Here is a 21,658-nt window from a genome sequence, read left to right as displayed (position 1 = left end):
ACCACCTTCAATTTGACTCATGACCGAACGGAGGGTAAAAAAAGCTCCTACGTCCTAGATTCAGGAAAAACACCAGAATTACTCTTGCAAATCCTTATTTACGTTACTAATACATTTCTATAATCACTCAATGGGTCACAGTGATAGAGCACTCGCCCTATGATGCAAGTTCCCGGGTTAGAATCCCCGTACGAGACGGATTAAACCATCTTTCGGTTTAATCCGTAAGTTTGTATAGGGCATTATCTATCTTTTAACTTCCTTTAAGACCTTTACACATTAAGAGCAATTTACATCAAAAATTGCTTTTTAAATAAAATTGTCTGCAATTCTGTAGGGACAAACCTCAAAATTCTGTCAAAAGTGTAATTTTTCACGTAAATTTCTCCAAATGTGTGGATTTAGAGTGTACTTTACTTTAGAGTGAACTACCCACCGCGATTAGGTTAAAAATTGTCGAATGGGCCACACATTCTATAAATCTTTATTATTTGGAATTTCTTTACAGAAAGAAACTAAAAGTTAATTATATGTATATCTAAGGAGCTATTTCAACTTTATGAACGTGGTTGGTTCAGACGGTTTATACAACCTGCAAAAGAGCATTTCTACCGTTTGGCTCTGGAGGTTGGTCACCAACGCTAAGACAGCGGTGGACGCTAAATATTTCTTCAATTGCTTTAACTTTTTCTGTGTTTTCAAGAGATTTAATCTCAATAGCACGTACTGTTATTGTAAATAAATAAGTAAAACCTTCACGCAACAGAAATATCATAAAAAATATGTAATTATTCCATTAAAATGAGAACTATTACACTCAGTCCCGGCATTATGCACTTCGGGATTATGCACCTGACGACATTATGCACATACAATTATGCAGGTTTGCCTACTTTTGAGAGTCAATGTGTGAAATCATTCTTGAAATACGCCTGAATGTATACTATTTTGTGACGCGGGAAATTTGACGACACTATGTGTAATTTTTCAGTAAAAAACTTTAATTTCTTTTATTAAGGTAAAAATTTTAAACATTATATTGCAGAACTATGCCCAAAGAGTACTGATATTGTTGATGAACTTTTTTTTAAATAGTTGAATCTTTTTGCTCTGACTACGTTTACTCCGCGCGAAATTCGTTCTACGGCCGATTCATTCAAAAGAAATCGCCTGCGTAGTATGCAAATTTTCTCGACGCATAAAGCCCTTTCGCACTTTTTTTTCGATCCCAAAAATATGCATAATCCCGGGGATCCCGGGTCCCGGGACTGAGTGTATCGGGGAGTGGAGTCCTTTTAAATAGAGCTTTTTCTCTTTTTTAAAGGAAGTTAGGTAAAAGAGTCCTACACTGAGAAAAAACGGGGGTGCGATTAAAATTTTTTCCTCATAACTTTAACACTTTTCAGATGTAAAAATATATCAACATTTTTAATGCTAATTTTACACCTTTTTAAGGACAAAATTAACATGAAAAAGGGTAACTTTAACTCATAAAACACCTAAAAAGCATAATATTTACACCGATTTCGGATCAATACTGCAGGATAAAATAAACATTTCCGGAATGTTATTTTAACTTTTTCGGATTTCTCTCAGTGTATTTTAAAAGTACCCCAATTCAAAAGTGACCCACTTCCCCTTATAAAGATATATGGTTATCAAGTTTGTGAAAGCCGTTATTAGGAACAGGGACTGTTCTTAGAAATTTCCCCATGAACTGTAAGTTCTGGGTAGCAACTGTAAGAGCTTTCCTGAAGATTAATATTGTGTGTGCATCCTGGGGCTTTCTCCCTCAGTTTTTCTATACCAACTCATCCTTTTGGATCTCAGTCCCATCTAGAAATCTTTAAATGGAAGTGAATTTTCCTGTATGACGTTTCGCCGGTAAATGAAAGTGTCTAAACCATTTGACTTGTTTCTACATCCATATCCCACAGACCTATTTTGAAAATCAGAATAATTTCATCTCATTTTAAATTCATCCCCTTGGTGAAGGGTTTGGCATGATCGGAAAAGCTCTCAATCACACATGAAATTTCACTGATTTTCGACTAAAGCAACTCAATCAATCATTCTGACAATTGTGTTTGATTTTGAGGTGCTGTTGCTAGCAAAATGGGAGCCAATATTATGCAAGAAGTGGCAGGAGTTCCTTCCAGAAAGCCACTCTCTTCCTTTTTATCTGGGAGGGGGAGGTGACTGAATTTTATTTGCCAGTCTGATGCATGGGAGATAAAATCAAATATGCCCAATAAAAGTTATTGAGAAGGGGAACGAAAGAAAAAGTTCACGGAGGATAAGAAAAAAAAAACAAAATTTCCCATAGCATGAGAGCTTTTCAAGTTTTCCACTCTGTTGTTTGTTTTCAATATTTGTGTATACAATTTTGCACTAAGAATTGTTCATGAACTCCTATAGTCTTTTTTGCAAAATTTAAACTACCGTGTGAATGAAGTTAAAAGTTTTATTTTTATAAACGTTTTAAAGCTTTCGGAACTCATTTGCTTTACTAATAACTTTGATAAGTTTTTTTTCTTGCAAGAATGTAGTATTGATATTCTATGAAAGATTTGCCTGAATTTTTTTCCAGTTGTACCCTCTTTCAAATGAAATTCGAAAAGGTTTTGAGTAAATTGTCTTTAAAATTACAATCTTGAGAAGAAATCGCTTTAATATAAAAAATGAAAAATTAGGACACGCCCCCTAGCACGGCAAATTTTGCAGGGTTTAAAATTTATCATAATTTATCATAGACTGGATCATAAGATAAACAAGATAAAATAAGACAAAAGATAAAAAATAAGCCACACCCGCTTGAAGACCACACTTCTTCGTATTATCTATTATCCACTCAAAGTTCCATGTTAAGCTATGCAAAGTTAAAGATTACGCCTTTTTCTTTTTAATGTTTACATCAATGGTTTCCACCCCATTTTACTCTTTTCACTTGAAATTTTACTAAAACATTGTTAAGAGCTGATTTATACTTTTTGAAGGGCGTGGCCTATTAATTCCTCAGTGGCATCATTCAGTCTTTTCGACAATGATGAGAGCAGCTTACCTTGGAAAACTATCAAACCTCGTAATTTATTACAATTTCTAAAATTTTGCTAGACATTACTTGTGAAGGAGTGTTACTGTTAGAGAAGTATTGTGGACGGAGCTTTTTACTGGAACAGTCATAAGTATAATGCCCTAGACACACTTACGACTAAAGTCCAGAGACGACTAAGCTCATTCATAGCCAAGTCAGTTCCTGACACACTACGAACGAGGCTTAGCATTCACTGGTATCCACAAAACATAACTTTCCTGGGTTTTTATACAGATATTTCTACTGAAATGCACTAATACTCCTCTGAACTATTTGTAAATTCATGTCTCAGTACACGTGCAATAATTATTGTTAATTACAATTATTTGTGAGGTGGAAGCCAACTCGCGACTTAAGTCAATTTCAGCGATTCTAGTGAATAATTCTTATTGTTATAAGTGAATTGTCAAGTAAATTTGCAAGTAGTTTCGTTTTCGAAGGAGTACTTGTGTGATTCAGTAGAAATATCTGCAAAAAACCCACGAAAGTGATGTTTTCTGAGTGCCAGTAAACGTTAAGCCTCGTTTGTAGTGTGTCAGCAACTGACTTGGATATGAACGAGCTTAGTCGTCTCTGGACTTTAGTTGTAAGTGTGTCTAGGGCATAATTTTCTGAAATTAAAAAAAAAATAATGATAACATTTTCTTTGAATTTAACCTAGAGGAAATTATACAAGAACGAGGAGATCTTTAAATTAACAATGTGAAGTCAGTACGCGTTTATTTCATAATTATGGCACCCTGTACACAAAATTTATAGGTGAGAATTTGCATCTCACTTAGTTCAATGCATACAGCTTGCAAAAAGTGAGCAAGATATAGTACTATAACGCTACAATGGCAATGGCCGTAGTAAACCACATTACTTTGCTTTCAGTTATAAAATAAAAAATTTGAATCACTAAACGTTTTATGGCAAAAAAATTCAAAATTTGCCATAATTTTTTTTTTAATGTATGTAAGATAGCTGAAAGAACTTGCTTTTATCTAACATTTCAGAGGCATTTTAAATCATTTTATTCTATTCTTCTGCCATTCCTATTGATTTTTATGGCATTTCTCATCTGAAAATTTTATGTCGCTTGGAATAAAGTGAATACTGAGCAATTTTCCTCCTTGAGAACTTCTCGAATGATGTCATTCATGCTGTTAGTGGGATGGGAAGAGTAAATTCTTCGAGAGACATCAAGACGAGAAGAAGGCACAAAAAAAATCCAAAGCAAAGTGTTTCGAGTCAATATTTCCTTTCACCCTGATTTGATTAACTCACAAGAAATGACGATGACTCAATTATTTGGCGAGAGGAGTAAAGAAAATTCTCGTTATTGAGGAAAATTGATTTTTCCCCCACATCCACTACCCCAACTTTGCCATCCTCTTCCTTTTCACTGGGTTAGGTCTCGAGAAATGTGCATTTTTTATTGTCATGTACCGCCTCGATGTTGAACCTTTTATGGTTTTGGGACGCACTTTTATGGCTTTCTAATCCAATTTGCAGACATTTTTCCGGATGACAGAGGGATACCGCACTCCACCCTATGGGAAGTTCTGCGGCAAAACTTATATATGCATTTCTATTCAATTGTGCAAGAATTATTAATTAAATCACTTGAGGTGAAAAGTGTGTCTCTCTTCGGGATCTCAACTCTTGAGAATTTCATTAAATTCTGTGCATGAGAATGAAGTTTCGCCCCAAGTTACCGAGGGGAGCATGGGTATGTGCCCTGTGGAGGACTCTTGTGATGCACAAATTGCGAGCATCATGTGTTATTGCTCGGAAAATTTAGCATCGTCTTTATACTTGCACTTTTCCAACATACTACGCCTCAGTCAAAAGCTCCGGTCGAGGAGTTGGCTGCCTCTTGAACTTTCCACAATTCCCGCTCCCACCCTTTTAGAAAGCTTCAATCACCTCGAGTATCCCACTAATGTCTCAATGTATTTGGCCAAGTGAACGGAATGTGTCTAGCTATGAAAAGCTTCGTTCTCCCGGAAATTATCTTCAAATAGAGCATGTCAGTTTGTCCTCTTACACTTTCTGCATAAACAATTTTCGTTGTGAAAACATCTCTTTTGGAAAAATATTTGTAGATTTTCACATCAGGGCAATTTTCCAAATTCATAACGTCCAAAGAGACGTGGATTTGGCAGATAGGAAAGTGGAAGACAGGGATAGCAGAGGGAAGTAAAAATTATGTTATCGACTTATGAGGGTTCGCCGAAATTTGTAACCCTCTATCTCTAGCCGCTTGGCTTCTAATTTTGGTAACATACAAACGGACAGATGGACAAACAGCATGACATCATTTCTCAAGAATCGTCTAAAACGCTAAGATTATATGTTGAGGAAAGTGTTACCTTATATAGAGGAAACCGGGGTTGAATTAGCCACCAAATGAAATTTTTCATTGCGTATAATTAGTACAAAAAATTTTTGTAGAAGGCTGATAAATATTTCAATGAATAGTAAGGGAAGTATATATTTGAAATAAAGAGTGGTTCTCTCAATATTCCTTCGAAGGCAAACTATAAGATACCACTATATAATACTATACATGGCTAATTCTGCCCTGGTCTCCCCTACTGATCCTTCTTTGAAGCCGAGTTATAAAAAATGATATAGCGCTATAAAAATAACAACTTTTTATAAACTACAAAAACTAAATGAAAGCACATTCTTCGGAGGCAGCCAAAATCCCGAAAACCGAAATCCCGAATATTCAAAATCTTTAAAGAGATGAAATTATATGGACCTAGTCCCCGGCAAGTGGCCTTCAAAGTTGAAGCCAATTTCTTACTTTCACATACAAATGCGTAGGGGGAACTGGGGCAGTAGTAATCTGGGGTAGTTGTAAACACTGTGATTTTTTTCATTAATTTTAAGACTCCAGAGGATAAAACCCATAAGCATTCATAGATACCATGGGGATGTATGTCCACAGATAAATTGGTCAATAAAATCCTAATACTTTAAAAATAAAAATCATTTTTCCCGAAAATGTTGGTATTTCAATTATTTTGGTCATTTGGATTTCCACCTGGAAATTAAAAACTGTGTAAAATAATCGAAATGTAGCAATACCAGTTCTTTCCTACATCTTTTAGGATTATATTTATGGATTTACTAGACAAATTGAGATTCTCATTATTTCAAAAGAATTAATAATTGGTCAGAAAACAGCATTTGGGGTAGATGTAACCAGGCAATTTCAATTTCACAAAATGAGTAGGTAAAAGAGCGGGAAATTGACCTTCATGCGAAATATCTATAATTCATAGATTACGAAAAAAATTGGTGGCACTGTGTTAAATAAAAAGTCACATGATGTCAAAATATGGGGAAAATCCATTGAAAAATGTCTTTGATATGCATGCTTTTAGTTTTTTTGCTATTTTAATTATTCTTTGTAAAAAGTGTCATGATTTTTTGAAAAATATACAGTCTTTATATATCTCTTAAGTAATTAAAATAATCGAGATTGGTGCAAAGTTAATTTCAAGAGTAGGAAAAAATGTGTTTACATCCTCCCCAGAAAGTGGTTACTTCTACCCCAGGTATTTTGTGAAAAGAGAAAAATGCACAGGGACACAAATTTTATTTTTATGGAAAACTCAATTGTTTTCCAGCATCCGCATTACCCTCGACGAATTGCCTATACCCAAGGGTAAAACATGAGCTAAGAAATATTTTCCAAAAAATCACGGTGTCCTTGGAAAATCACCTCAAATTCGCATCTATCGAAAATGGTTACATGTGCCCCAGTCTCCCCTATGGGAATTTTTCTACACTCGTGATCGTTATGCTAAATATTTAAAAAGTGAGAAGTTTTTCCATATTATAAGATACCTTTCCGAATGGAGGTAATATACTACATTTTTGTTTTAATAAATTTTTCCTTGGAGCACTGTGAGCTGAGTCCAAGCTCAATTTAGGAATTGGCTTCAAATAGCTCCATATAAAAAGGCCAACTTGCCAGGCGCTTAATATGGAGGATAATGTGTAGAATAATTTCCCAAGACACAAAAAATCCCTTTGCCTCCAGCACGCGTTTGTGCAATGATGTGAGAAATGGGGAGAAACTAGGGTCGAAAGAGCACCTCTTCGACAGGGAAACCCTATTGCCACTTTTGTCAAAATCTTGAAATTTATTTAAAGTATCTTATAAAATGTAAGTAATATGACGTTTTTTCCTTATAGTCTACGTTTTCTGATAAGGATAGATGATCAAATTTCGTATCCAAAATGGTACGGAGTAGGGTGTCAATAAGTCCTGACACGACATCTTAAAGTGTCAATAGGTGTTCCTTTCACCTTTTCACACTTTTAAGAATTCGGGATATGAGTTTCGGGATTTTGGCCGATTCGGGATTTTGGCTTTCGGGATTTTGGCGTTCGAGATTTTTGCTTTTGGGATTTTGACTTTCGAGATTTTGGCCGGGACCCGTACATTTCTATAAAATCGTTGTAAAATTCAAAAATTCAAAAAGTCAGAACATTTTGAGATAAGAGAAAGTATCACTTATGGACTTTATACATTTATAGATAGTTGGCAGTAATCTTGAATTTTGACCTAAAACAGATTTCGAAAATCACAAAATTGTTAGTCATATCAAAAAATGCCAAATTTATCATTTTCCGAAATCTGTTTTAAGGTTTTTAGGTACAAATTGATGAATACGGTAAATTTTCGATAAGTTTATAACATCCGTAATTGATGACACCACCCTATTCAATTTTAATGAATTATAATTTTTTTAATTAATTTATTTTGCAGCTAATAAGTGTGCTTAAGTATTTTAAATGGGTAAAAACTATACAAATTGAATTTGCAAAAATTATTATTATAACTTTCTAGGAGTTTATAAAATCAACGTCAAAATTTTGCTTAAATTGCAAAATATTATACGGAACCTTAATTATACAAACTCTTTGCAAAATTGAAAAAAATAGTATATACTTTATGTTATATTTTGTTAAAAAAAAAATTATAGTTTTTGTCAGTAAAATTGATTTACACATGTTATTTGTTTTTTCATGCAATTAATATATTTGTTTAAAAAATTGACTAAATTTATATTTATGTGCCATAAATTCACCAAATGAATTCTAATTTCTTTTGAAGATTTTTTTTTGAAAACAAGCTTTATGTTTTATTCAAAAAGTGAATAAAAATAAATCTTTAATATTTATATCGTTCAGTCAGTTTTTAAATTGAATTCGTATTCAACCTAAAAAGCTTAAATATTTAAGTGATTAAATTTCTTAAAATTAACTTTAAAAAGTTTTTAAAGTTGTTTTATGAGCTTTTTGTTGTTTTATGAGCTCTATATATTTCAGATTAAAAACCAGATTAAGAAACAATATAATTTTCTATCTAATTATGCAATTTAAATGTTTTAGTTGTTGTGGTTATCACATAAGTAGAATTTGTTAACCCTTTACTCACGATAGGTTATTTGTTAAAAAAAATTCTTAAAAGAAACGTTTTTCCTAATTACGAACTTCTAAATTAATCAAAAATACCAATAATTTTTGATATTATATTTTGGGATCTAAAATTATTGTTTTCTGCCCTTAAAAATATTTTTAAAGAAAATTACTGTACTTCGAGAAGTACTTTTTGGTAGAAAATTACGTATGACAAATTTATTCACGTGTTATTAATTTTATTTGATTTCATAAAATATTTTGAGCTCGTCGTATTCTCTGATTGCTTAGTACTGGAATATCTCAGTTGACAATTAAATCTTTTTTTTTTAAATAAACAATGTGGTGATACTAAGTACTTTATTGGTTTTAATATCTTATTATAAGTGCATATATTTATAGTTGGATCGTAATAGAACATCTTGTCTGCCTATTGTTTACAAATTTAATCAATTAACAAAAAGCTTCTAATCAGCTTTATTGTTCAGAAACATCAGTTTAGGTAATCAGTTGATGGCTGATTTGATTCAACAAATTTATTGCTGATAACTTCCCACAGGAAACCATCTGCTGATTTGTAACAATTTCATGTATAATGCCTCCGGCACATCCTTTAAATCAGGAACGTTTCATGAAATCAAAATTCACATCCCATTCCTTCTGAATCGTTTTGCATATCTTGTCCGACTATTTGGCGCTCAAATTTAAACTGAACAAAATGAAATTTATTGTGATGTTTATTAGGCGAATAAGAATGTGAGAGAGTAGATAAGACATATCCAATTTTTCTTTTTAAAAAAGGAAGGAATATGAATTTAGATTTCATGAAATTTTAGTGATCTAACTGGTATATGCCACATCTGTAAAAATTAAGATAAAATTGCACATGTTGTGTCTGTCTTTTCTAAATCAGTGAAGAAACTTCCCTAACATAAAATAATTTATTTCAACTAAGGAAATATAGTTATTTTTCTGTGAGATAAAAAAATGGTTTCCAAGAAGATTATAGAGGATTTTTTTTAATAAAAATCTATGGAATATGTTTAATTTACATCTTTAAAATGAATAAAAGTACACAAATTACTCCATGAAAGCCATTTAAGAAGGGTTCCGATGAAAATGTGAAAATTTAATTTAAAAAGTTACTTTTTTTAATTAAAAGGTTAATATCGAAAGAAAATTTGATCTAAATTTAAAATTTGATTTGAAAAATCATTTTAATCGTTGAATTTATTATTATACTTTTTCAATAAATTCTAAATTGTCAATATCATATAACAAATTATGTTGGAATCTGAGAAGAGATTTTTCGAAAATGTGATTCAGTAGCAGTGACAGTAGTCTCTCTAGACACTGGAGAAATTTATGTCCATATTGAAGCAAATTCTCTACGCTTGTGTAGGAAAAGCTCTTCAATATGGAAAATTTCTCTAGTATGTAGAGGCCATTACACTAGAGCAATTTATATCCATATTGAAGAGTTTTTTCTACACAAGCGTAGAGAATTTGCTTCAATATGGACATAAATTTCTCTAGTGTCTAGAGAGGCTACTGTCACAGCTACTAAATCACATTTTCGAAAAATCTCTTCTCAGATACGAACATAATTTATCATATGACATTGCCAGAGTGTTACAGAAATCCTCTACTGTAGGCGAATACAGGAAGTTCCGGCTTAAGTAAAAATAGTTTGAAAACACTTGATATGAATTACTATTGGCAGCTCATTTACAAAACAATTTTTGAATTGCCCAAAAATGTATGCAAATATTTTTTTACGTTGTAAATTTGAAATTCATTTCTTATGTCTTCGGCACACCTTTTAGGTCGGTATAATTTCATAAAATCAAAATTCGCGTCCCATTCTCTCTCAAAAGATTTGTATAATTCTATCCCACCCTTTCGATCTGAAATTCGACTGAACTAAATTTAATTTGGTGTAATGTTCAAAAGAAGAAGAAGAGTATGAAATAGTAAGAAAGAGTCAAACTTGATTTTTGCTAATTTTATTTTTTTTTTTAAATATTTTCTTCTATAAGAAAGAGTTTTATAAAATCTCTAAACCAAAGTTAAAATGGAAATTAAATTAAATTAAACACACGAAGCATTTTCGATGTTGTGAAATTTTTGTTGCAGTCGAGATCCTCAAATTTGAACGACCGTTGCATTTAAAATGTAAAATATGAGGTTATGTAAAAGAAATTTTGCATGGAGTCTGAATTGGAACTATTTTTCTCTCGCGATTTTCGTCAATATTGTCGTATTATATTAATTTCCTCAACAAATTCCACATATTTAACAACGAATTCAATTGATAAAATTCTACAAAGTTATTTTCCTTAATTTAGGAAAAGTGAATTTTACATGAGTCCCGATCAGAGCAGAGCATTCTCATACATTTTTCGTACAAAAATTTGGTTTATTTTTTCTTAAGTGGTTTTTTTAGTTTTGGTATAAAACCAAATACAATCATTTTAAAACTTTTATTAAATGAAAGAGTAACTAATGTTATGTTATTAGCACAAAATTTACAATGATTGCACGAGGAAAATGGTTTCTAAAACCTTTAAGAAAAAGACGTAAAATTCGCAATTTTTTGAATTTTACTGAAAAATTTTCTATCTGTAACACCAGTAAAATTTTAAATTTAATAAAAATATATTCTCTGTATATGTGGCTACCATTTCGTGTTATATTTATTTTTGTGGGATTTAGTGCTTTAAAATTATAAAGAATTTAAGAAAAATTACCATTTGTGAATTAAAATGCTCCATCCGTTAGTTAATCATCCTAGGTTCCGATACGTTTTTGAAAATATTGTTCAAATTCTGAGGAGTGAGAAATGTCATCTATACCCCCAAATGTTCAAATTTGAGAAACTCTACTGTACAAAGACTTTTAAGAAATTTGACAATTTAAAATTTTAATCAGTGAATATAAAATAATCCATTAAAAATTAAAAAAAAAACAATTTAAAGATTTACTGATTAAAGATTTATCTCAGAAATTTGTCCTAGCACTTTTGAAAATGGTCATAAAATCAAGTTTTATAAATTCATAAAGAACATTTCAACATTTCCTTTCAAGTTGAAGAAAAATAGTTTTTAGTAGTTGTTACACGGTAAAAAATTTCGGCACGTATTTGTTCCAAAAATTAGCTCGTCCACGGACACCATAATTTTTGGCATAATCTTGTTCATTTTCTGAGACTCAAAAAGATACCCAATATTAGTAATGAATTTGTTCCAAATTGTAGCTCGTCCATGGACACCATAATTTTTGGAACAAATTTGTACCTTCTAGGAGAAACAAAAAGATACCCAATATTAGTAACGAATTTGTTCCAATCTAGTATAAAAGCGTATCCCTCCTCTCACACTCAGTCACCCGTCACCGAAGGGAAGAGGACGCCAAATCTGTGGCAATTTTCGTGCTACATGATTTCACTTTTTAAATTCGAGATTGCCTTCCCCTCCTGCTGCCAGCATTCGCATATGATTTCGTCATGCACGCGTCTGTATAACACACTCTTAAGTAGATTCTCATTTGATGTTTCTTATGAACTTTCGCCACCGAAATCCATCTCGACTGACGTATAAGCCTTAACTATAAGGCGAAATCACTTACACGGATTTGTTCCCGAAAATGGGAACAAAAAGATTCCCCATATGAGTAACAATTTCGTTCCAAAAATTACCTCGTCCATGGACATCGAAAATTTTTGGAACAAATATGTTACAGATGTAGGAATAATATTGTTATAAAAAATATGTACCAATTTGTTCCTGACAATGGGAACAAAACAGCCGAATGCAACAAATTCTGTTCCAAATTTCGGGAACAAATTTGTATAAAACGAAATCAACTCAAATTTGTAGACATTCCACTGTATCAAAACGGTTCCAAAAACAACTCTAACAAAATTGTAACTGTATTTTGTAACGAAACTGTAAAGAAAACTTTTTGGAACAAACAAATATCTTTTCTAGGTACAAATTGATTCCAAAGAAATTTGTTCCAAGGAAAACTTGTTCCAATATTTTGGTCAGTGTCCAAAAGTTTTTACCGTGTACTCATACATTTCCAGAGAAAGTACAGAAATAAAATAAAAAAAAAACTATTTTGCCATATTTTTCCCCTTTTTTGTTTAAATATTTATTTTGTCAAAGTTTTTCACTAAATTGAATGCTTGAATAAACGAAAGTGCTGAGTATTTTCGTATTTTCTGTTTTATTCAAAAAAATATTTACAAAAAAATTTGCAAACAATTTTTTGATAAAATCCATAAAAACAATGTGCCTACTATTTTCATGGAGACTAATGGGTTAACGAGCCGCTTTTGTAAATTATTAAAAAAAATGAAGAGGTAAAAAGTTTTTTAAACTATAATTTTCTTAGGCGTGTCTAAAGGGTTAAAAAAAAGTGCACAAATTAAAAATCTCAGAAATATTTAGAATGGTTCGGTTTGTTCTCTTGTGGCGATGCGATTGATGAGGGGAAATTTGACGATGTAGTTGAGGGGAAAATTGAGAATGCTCTCGCCATTGGCCGTTAAACGGCGCTAGCGTTGCGTACACGAGCAAGATGAAGCGATTGGTGCAATTGCGTGAGTGGGAGGGAGACGGCTAGTGATGAATGGAGTTACCGCTATGCGCTGTTCGAGGCAAAATGTCAGTCACTTTCTGAACGCGATACATCTCATACCTTTTATTCTATTCCCCAGAAACAGAAATTCTCTCTTATTTTATAGTGAGTTTTTTGTAATTGTGTGCCCCAGGAAAATAGTGTGTCTCCCCCTTTCTCGCCACAAACCGCTCCAAAACTGTCAGATCCTTGAAGAAAAACAGCGTCTACGGCGATTAGAAAAGTGCGAGAGACAAAGAAGTGTATGAGAAACAGCCGAAAAAATGCCCAATGCCTTTGATTGAGATGAAAAACCGAGTGGCTGTGCAAAGAGACGCAATTTGTGAGTACTTTTCCATATTTTCCCCTACCGGCGGCACTTTAGGTCGCCTCCGGCAACCCTTGGGCGCCCCTTGAGGGTGCATTTGATGGGATTTTGGGGCGCTCGTGAGCCGAAGAGAAGCTCCCGCAAAACAGTGCAGATTTTGGTCTTTTTTGTTTTTGCTCGCCTTCAGAACGGGAAGGTTTGCTCGCTAATGTCTATTTTTATCGCCTCGTCGCCAAATTATTCACCTTGTATGCAATTGCAGTTGCGAAAAGTCTCGTTGGACTGCAATAAATGCAATTGGTAGGGGTGAAAAAAGAGAAAAACATCGAGTTGTTTTTCACAAAAATACATACGCGTAAAAATCGATGCCACGTGGATAAGGCAGAGGATTCACTGCAGTATCGACACTGACACTATCTGTCATTCTTTTATTTTGTTTTTTTTACGCACTTTTCTCACGATTTTCCCCCTGAGATTTCTTCTTCCGCAAAATTCTTATCACCTTTTGCTTCTCTTTTACCCATCATTCATAAGAAATTGACTAAAAAATATCTCCCAAAATGCTACCAAACCTCATTTCATAAATATTTCCCACATTGAATTTATATGTTGAACTCCTCTCTCTCAACAATTGGGGCATTTTCTGAGAAGTGCGTAAAAAGGTGATGAAAATGATTGGAAAAACTTTGCCATTTGATGCATAAATGTCCTCAAAGAGGCGATATTCCACGTATTTAGTGGAATACACGAAAACGGTCATGTTTGGTCAATCGATAGACAAACTGGTAGCACCGTTATGTGAACTCGACACTCTCAATCTTCTTTCTCGCTCTTGCGCGCCCCCTGACCCCCCTGTCGCCCGCCGGTTTGCACAGAGTTGTTCAAGGGGCGTCGCATGACAAACAGCGAGGTACTCGAGAATGTTTTGTTTATCAAAACAGGCAAAAAGGGCAATGAACTCGACTTGCAAAAGAAATTCTGTCTGAATTTGTTTATTATTTGTATTTTTTATGTATCATATTATAATTTTGGTTCAGATATTGGGTGCTATAATCGAAATCTTCTTCTTTTTCTTTATTTTTATGTTTGGCTTGTCATTCTTTTGTCCGTTTTGCTGAGATTCTTTACAATTTCTTTTAATTGAGATTATTCTATTACTTTTCTCAATCAGTTTTTGTTATTCACTTCTCATTCCTATGCTCCATTTATTTATTTATTTTTATTGCATTTAGGCTATTATACAAAAAACAGTTTTGCTAATTTATAATTATGTACAATTAAATTTATTTATAATTGTGGTTGTCAGCGTTTACTGCCGTCTTACACTGAGAGAAATCCGAAAAAGTTAAAATAACATTCAGGAAATGTTAATTTTACCCTGCAGTATTGATCCAAAATCGGTGTAAATATTACACTTTTTAGGTGTATTAGGGGTTAAAGTTACTCTTTTCATGTTAATTTAACCCTTAAAAAGGTGTAAAATTAGCATTAAAATTGTTGATATTACACCTAAAAAGGTTAAAGTTATGAGGAAAAAAAGGTAATCGCACTTCTGTTTGTTTCTCAGTGTAGCTTGGTGACCAAACTCATTTTTTTTTAAAATCCTTTTTTAAGTATTTTACCCTTGTTTTTGGCCTATATCGGCTGCTTAATTATTTTGTTCCACCTGTAAGGGAATTCTGTAACAGCATGACAATGTCATATGACAAATTTGGAATTTTTTATATGGTAAATTCTGATGAACTAATTAAAAATCTGATTCAAATCCGTTACAGAGAGCTTTTTTGAACCCTTGCAATGGCCATTCGATGCTCATTGAGTTATAATGTTGTCCTGCTCCCGAATTTACTACAAAAGTAATGTCATGTGACATTGTTGTAACGTTACAGAATTCCCCTATTGGTAACCTACATATCAAATTTTACCAGACGCAGTTTGATTCGTCATCGAACCGAGGGACACTGTCCATTCAGCTCCCGAGGCCAATTTCATTTAAATCCGAAATCACGTTTTTGTTTTTAAAATTTTGACAGTTGGATTGTCATTCATTGTCAGATTTTATGTCAAATTTAATATGATTCCTAAAAAAGACATGTTGATTTTTTTTTTTAATATTTTTTTTTGTACCGGTATGCAAATAAAGAGAAAATCAGAACATTTTTGGCAAAATAAAAACTAAGAAGTTATGAACTATTTGGGTATTCACGGATTGGTTTAAAGATATTACTTATCACCTTTTAATTTTTTATGGCTTCTTGATACATTATTTAAATTTATATTTATTGCCAAATTCCCATCCTTTTCTCATACGTATCACATATGTCAATCCGAATCAACCTTAAATTAAATTTCTTGTGTTGTTAACAAGAAGAAGAAGAAGAGTGCAAAAGAGTGGAAGCACGTGCAATTCGTTTCGTAAATTTTACTGATCTTAAATATGCATGGGTGGGCTTTTGCTAACAAAATAAAATTTTTTCTTACTATTTTTACTTCCCATTTTGAATTAAAAAAAAACAATTTCAGATTTATGAAATGAAGAAAGTAAATATATTATCGACCAAAAATGTCAATTATTTTGTGAAAATAAACGGTTTTGTTTGAATATTAAGTTTTGACATTGCACAGTACATTTGGCGTCTTTTTTGACATCCTGAAAAAGTTACCATTCTTACGAATTAAAATCCGAAATGCACAGAAAATTTGTCTGTGCTTTCGAATTTGTCTATAAGATCTATAAGGCATTTACACTCCGTCACATTTAATTGAGATTGAATTGTCCTAAAATCAGTTGTAATTGGCCAAATTCGTAAATGTATTTAAAATGGCATCAATGAAGCCATTTACACGGAATACACTGAATTGCCTCAATGAAGCTATTTACACCGAAGATTGAGATTGAATTGTACCAAAATCCGATTTTGGGATGGAAGACGCTTTTTGGCACCGAATGAGACGGTGTAAATGGCCTCCTGAGAGTGAGTGAAATTGTAACTTCACTTACTCTCACCTTGCTGAAATGGTAAACTTTTGTAAACATGTTTTTTGACATTTCAATGAAGTTGAATGACATACAGATCTAGTCATCTCCCTCACTCTCATAAGCAATTTTGAAACAATTTTAAAATGTAATACCCAACGCACAATAAGTTTTGTTTTGTAAACATCTTTTTGACATTTCAAGGAGAGTGAGTGGGATCTAAATCTAGTCATCTTCGTAGGCAATTTGGAAAACATTTGCAAACAAAGATTATTGTGCGCTGGGCAAAAGAATTATGCCCAACGCACAATAACTTTTGTTTAGTAAACTTGTTTTTGGCATTTCAATGAGAGTGAATGAAACATAGATCTAGTCATCTCGCTCTCTCTCATAGAAAATTTTGAAAACATGTTTACAAACAAAAGTTATTGTGCGTTGGGCATTACTGTTGGGAATTTCGCGCGGTACACATTTTACTTTTGTTTTCTAAACATAGTTTGACACTTTGATGAGACTGAGTGAAATATAGGTCTAGGCATCTCGTTCAGATCTATTCGCAATTCCGAACATGAAACATAGGCTAACAATAATTGGCTCATAACCTTGTCCTGATTTTTCAGGAGTTCACGAACCTTTCCAAAAAAACCAAGCCCAAATGTTCAGTACTATTGTCGTATATGAACGAGATTTTCGCTTAGACGATAGGTAATCGCATTTTTTAACTGTACTAAAAAACTTTGTCTTCGAGAGGAAGAGCGCAGTTAAATGAGAGTGAATCTGAAGTTAATAATGCTTAAGTTTAATTACGGGCACGTCTTCCGAAAACATAGCACGGGTATCAGAGTAGAGGTTTAGTCCAGTTCCTGAAGTTCTCGAAATCCTAAATAACAACTAATTTTGTGGTTTTTCGAAATGGAATGGATCATTTGCCTTTATTATTCAAACCTAAGCAAAAACTTCCTAACCTTGGCGGAAAACAAATTAGTAAAGATAAGCCATATGACTCAACCTAATGCCTTAGATACGCTTACGACTTAAGTCGACAGAAGGCTTAAAGTAATTATGTTCAAAACAGTGATTAGATTACATTCCATCAGTTTCTGACTATAATCCGTCTCTCTCGGCTTGATTCGAGAAACGGTTTACTTGGTGGGAAACGGATGGTAATTTAGTCAATTCATTCTTTGGCTATCTCTAACCGTTTGGCCTCTAGCTCTGCTAATAATCGAAAACGAATTGTCCTAAACTGTCATACTTTAAACTGACGTTGTCAAAATCAAACAAGTAGATCAGCAACGGAAAAGCAATGACTGCATTTCTCTAGAATGCAGTGCCTTCTGTATATTACAATTCTAACCGGTGTTTGTGGACAGAAAGAGAGAGATTGAGAGATTGAGAGCTCGCGGGAACGATTTGAGAATGCGAGTGTAACCAGCGAGGTCCACAGCATTGCAGAAAACGTGAATCATCGGGCTGTCCTGGCCTGGGTGCTTAGAGCAGGGTGTAGAGAAGGGGGTGTGTTGGTAGTGTGCTGAAGAAGTTGAAGACCATCGATGTTGGGGCTTCTTCAATTTGTTTTTATGCTCATGCTGCGGCACAAGAAGTCACTGACATCGAGATTGAGAACACAAATGTTATGTGCACCAGTATTGGGATGATGATGATAATGATGATGGAGAAGAAGAAGAAGAGCATGATGTACAAGAGGGAAAGACAAGAGAGAGAGAGAAGAAAGAGAATGGGAAATATGAAGAGAATTTTTCCTCTTTCTCTCACTTAACTCTTTTCTTCTTCCTTCTTCTTCATTTGCTTTCTTCTTTGTGCGAAAAAGAAACATGTGTATTAGTTCATAATGTTAAGTATGGCTTTCTGAGGTCATTGGAACGTGTTTGGCTAAAATGGATCTCTTTTTTTTCCAACTCCTATTTATTTCTACTTCTTTTTCATTCGATGAGAATCAATAATTCAGTCAAATGGTGGGAATTGGTTCAAAAAAAAAAAAAAAGAAAGATACACACATTTAAGTCCCATTGGATCCTGTATGTTGAGTAGCTAAGTGTATAGCTTCTACGTTGTATAAAAGTAGTAAACTTTTTACCCTTTTTGCAAATTCACCGTCAGTGCTTCCTAATCTTTGTGCTTCCCTCCATAAGCAAGATATACACCTCTAAAGAGCTCTTTTACGGAGAAATTTGATTTATCTTACTCGTCTCACCAAGAAGGAGCAGAAAAAAATTCCTTTCAAATACATTGGATCACAATTGATTTCAGAAGCTAAAGAAAAGTAGTAGGAGATGTGTTTGAAATTGGAGGAAACGAGGAGCAAAAAGGGGGATGAGAGATAGGGAGATATTTTATTTGAATTTGAAAGAAAGTTGAAAAATGTTATTAGGTTCCTTTTTTGATATTGAATATTACGGATTTTGAAGTTCATGGATTCTGCACGAGGAATTTTCAATGAAATCATCTCTAGTGAAATATTTGCTGTATTAATATCATCTTTCGCCTTCCAGTTACTGTATATAAAAGTTTTCTAAGTCGAATTAGAATAGTTGAAAAATTCAATATTCAATAAATTTTTACGTATGCATGGAAGTTGGGAATTTTTAAAGCTGAAATTGCTATGGAAGATATTTCAGAAGATTCAAGAAGGTCTACTTGTGTTTTTTTTTTAAATATTTAAATAAATTGCAATATTTTAGTTTAAATTTCTTTAGAATTACTTCAATTTATATTGAAAAATATTTTGAAAATAGTTTACGTTGAAATTCTTGAGTTCATTAGCTTCAGTGGTAACGAGAGTAAATTTGATCCAGCATGAACGGGAACAAACATATTTTGAAATTCAAATAATGAATTGATAAAAATCCTTGTTCTGTTTGATCATTGCACCGTAGCGTAGTACAAGGAGGGAACGTAAAGAGATAGCGAGTTGTGATTTTCGGCAAAAGGTTAAATTTCGTTATTAGTAGAACGTCGTAAGCCGGAGAGCGAAGAAAATGCTTTCCGCTATTGGGAATTGAACCCAAGTCACATTGTGTGGGAGGTCCTTGGAGTAAGATTTAGCAGTTAGGTCTACTAAGGCTCTGAAACGACTAGGATGGACATAGGTTGTCCACAAGGCTCACTAGTTCTACAAAGAAGGAACAGAGGTTGTACTCTCTCCGTACTCACAAATACGATCCCTTCCATATTCTTCTTTTTAAAGCTTCCAATAACATTTCATCATTTTCATTACACCCTCACATCAAATTAAGAAATTTTAAGAAATTACGCAGAGTTCAACAGAGTGAAGCACCCTCCAATTTTAGCCTGCTTTGGCTAACCTATATCTACTCCGCAGATTACTCTCATAGTTACCGACCTTTAATCCAAATCATAGTAGGGGAAGATTTACAGGATTCGCGCACACTCTGAAGAATTTGTGCGAAGCTTAGAAGCCTTCTCTTAAGCGGCCTTCAGACTAGAGGCTTAGCCGAGTTCCCGTAGGTCTCAAAATCCTAAAGAGCTTGCAATTTAATTGCTTTTTGAGAGCCTAATAGATTACTTATCTTTAATAATCCAATCCTAAGTTAAATTTTCCCAAAAAATCATGATTGATATTAAATTAGAGCAGTTAAGCCATTTGGCTAAGCCTTAGACCGTTCTCAGACTAGAGGTTTAGCCCAGTTCCTGAGGGTCTCAAAATCTTAAACAGCAACCGATTTTATTGATTTTTCAAAATGTAATAGGTTATTTGCCCTTAATAATCCAATCCTAAGTCAAAATTTTCCAAAAAATCTTGACTGATAAGATATTAGAGATGTTAAGCCATATGGCTAAGCCTTATGTCTGAAGCCCGTATTAGGTCTGAAGACCGTATTACATGAATGTTGCTCACACACTTGAGTCCGATTCAAAAGTCCCTCTTAGGTTTACGAGAAGAACCACATTGAGAGTAAAATGCTCACCGTATTTCGTTAACGCATTTACATAGCAATTCTTACGAAAATTTTCCTTTACCGTATTACCTTGTCATACTCGGTGGCACTAGGTGAAAATAATATAAGAAAATTGAAGAAATAAAACGAAAATGCGATAAACTGAGCAAAAAAAACTGTACGATTAATTTCTCTTACAGTGTTTTTTTGCTCACCGTTTATTGAATTTTTGTTTTATTTATACAATTTTCTTATATTATTTTCATCTAGTACCACCGAGTATGAGATAAGGTAATACGGTAATGGAAAATTTTCGTAAGAATTACAATGAAAATGCGTAAATTAACGAAATACGGTGAGGCTACGGTGATCATTTTATTGTCAATGTGATTCTGCCCTAGACTTCTATATTGTTAAATTGTCATGTGAATAGAGGAAGTTTACACTTTCCATAGATGTTCTTCAATTATTTTCCAATATCAAATAAACTTGATTGTTTTTTTTCTATAAGATTTTTGGATAATAAATGAAATTTAAATTGATTTTTATGGGCTCTACGTGTTACAATAAGTTTGCTCATAAAAGTACATGTATTGGCATCAACATCATATATCAAATAAATTATATAGACTTATACAGAGGGTTCAATAAAAAGTTTTGTGGTTGAATAATGTATTTTGTGGTGCATATGAATTTCAATTTCTCGCATTGGCAATTGCAATTCTGAGAGCAGATGAGTGTTGTATTTAATAAATTGTTCCATATTCATATTCGAAAGTGTTTTTTTTCCAATTTTTTGATCTTATCAATCTATTCATTGAGAATTGTTTTTATTATTATTCGCACTTGTTTATATTTTAACACAATTTGTGTGGTATTAATCAATTGGTATTAATCAATTGACAATATTTAATCACTTCCAAAAAATAAATATTTTTATTACGTATAGGGCTTTTTTTTGTTAACCACAAAGTGTTTATTAGCTTCATGGAACCTTATTCGGAACCACGATTTATTTCTCATATATCACAATATAATAAAATTACTGTAGATTTATGAAGCGGTTGAACTAGTTTTAATTGGTTTTCTTGAATTTAATTATACGTAGTAATGTCATTATAATTTCAAATTGTTCATAACATAAACGCACATATAAGGTGTAAGTGTTTCTCTACACCATAAACAATTAAAAGACTTTAATCTTATTGCAATCGTTTATGAAATTACCGTAAAAAATGTCATTTCAAACTCACCATATTTTTTAGCAACTTATAATTCGATTCGATTAT

At 33.0% G+C, this 21,658-nt stretch overlaps 1 protein-coding gene across 10 annotated transcripts in view; it reads left to right on the top strand.

The window, feature by feature from the left end:
• LOC129804005 (poly(rC)-binding protein 3) overlaps window positions 1-21,658 on the top strand; it is a 341,188-nt gene that overhangs the window by 186,268 nt on the left and 133,262 nt on the right. For 8 of the 10 annotated variants that reach the window (XM_055850957.1, XM_055850956.1, XM_055850955.1 and 5 more), the window contains exon 1: window positions 13,164-13,487. The exons of the other annotated variants lie outside the window; for them this stretch is intronic. The gene's annotated coding sequence lies outside the window, so the exon portion shown is untranslated. Of the gene's footprint in view, window positions 1-13,163; window positions 13,488-21,658 lie in introns of those variants that run through there. 10 annotated transcript variants of the gene reach the window in all.

The sequence above is a fragment of the Phlebotomus papatasi genome, chromosome 2 (assembly GCF_024763615.1).
Source record: "Phlebotomus papatasi isolate M1 chromosome 2, Ppap_2.1, whole genome shotgun sequence".
Taxonomy (NCBI): Eukaryota; Metazoa; Arthropoda; class Insecta; order Diptera; family Psychodidae; genus Phlebotomus; species Phlebotomus papatasi.
Note: the sequence above shows the minus strand (reverse complement) of the source record. Positions and strands in the feature narration are given on the sequence as shown.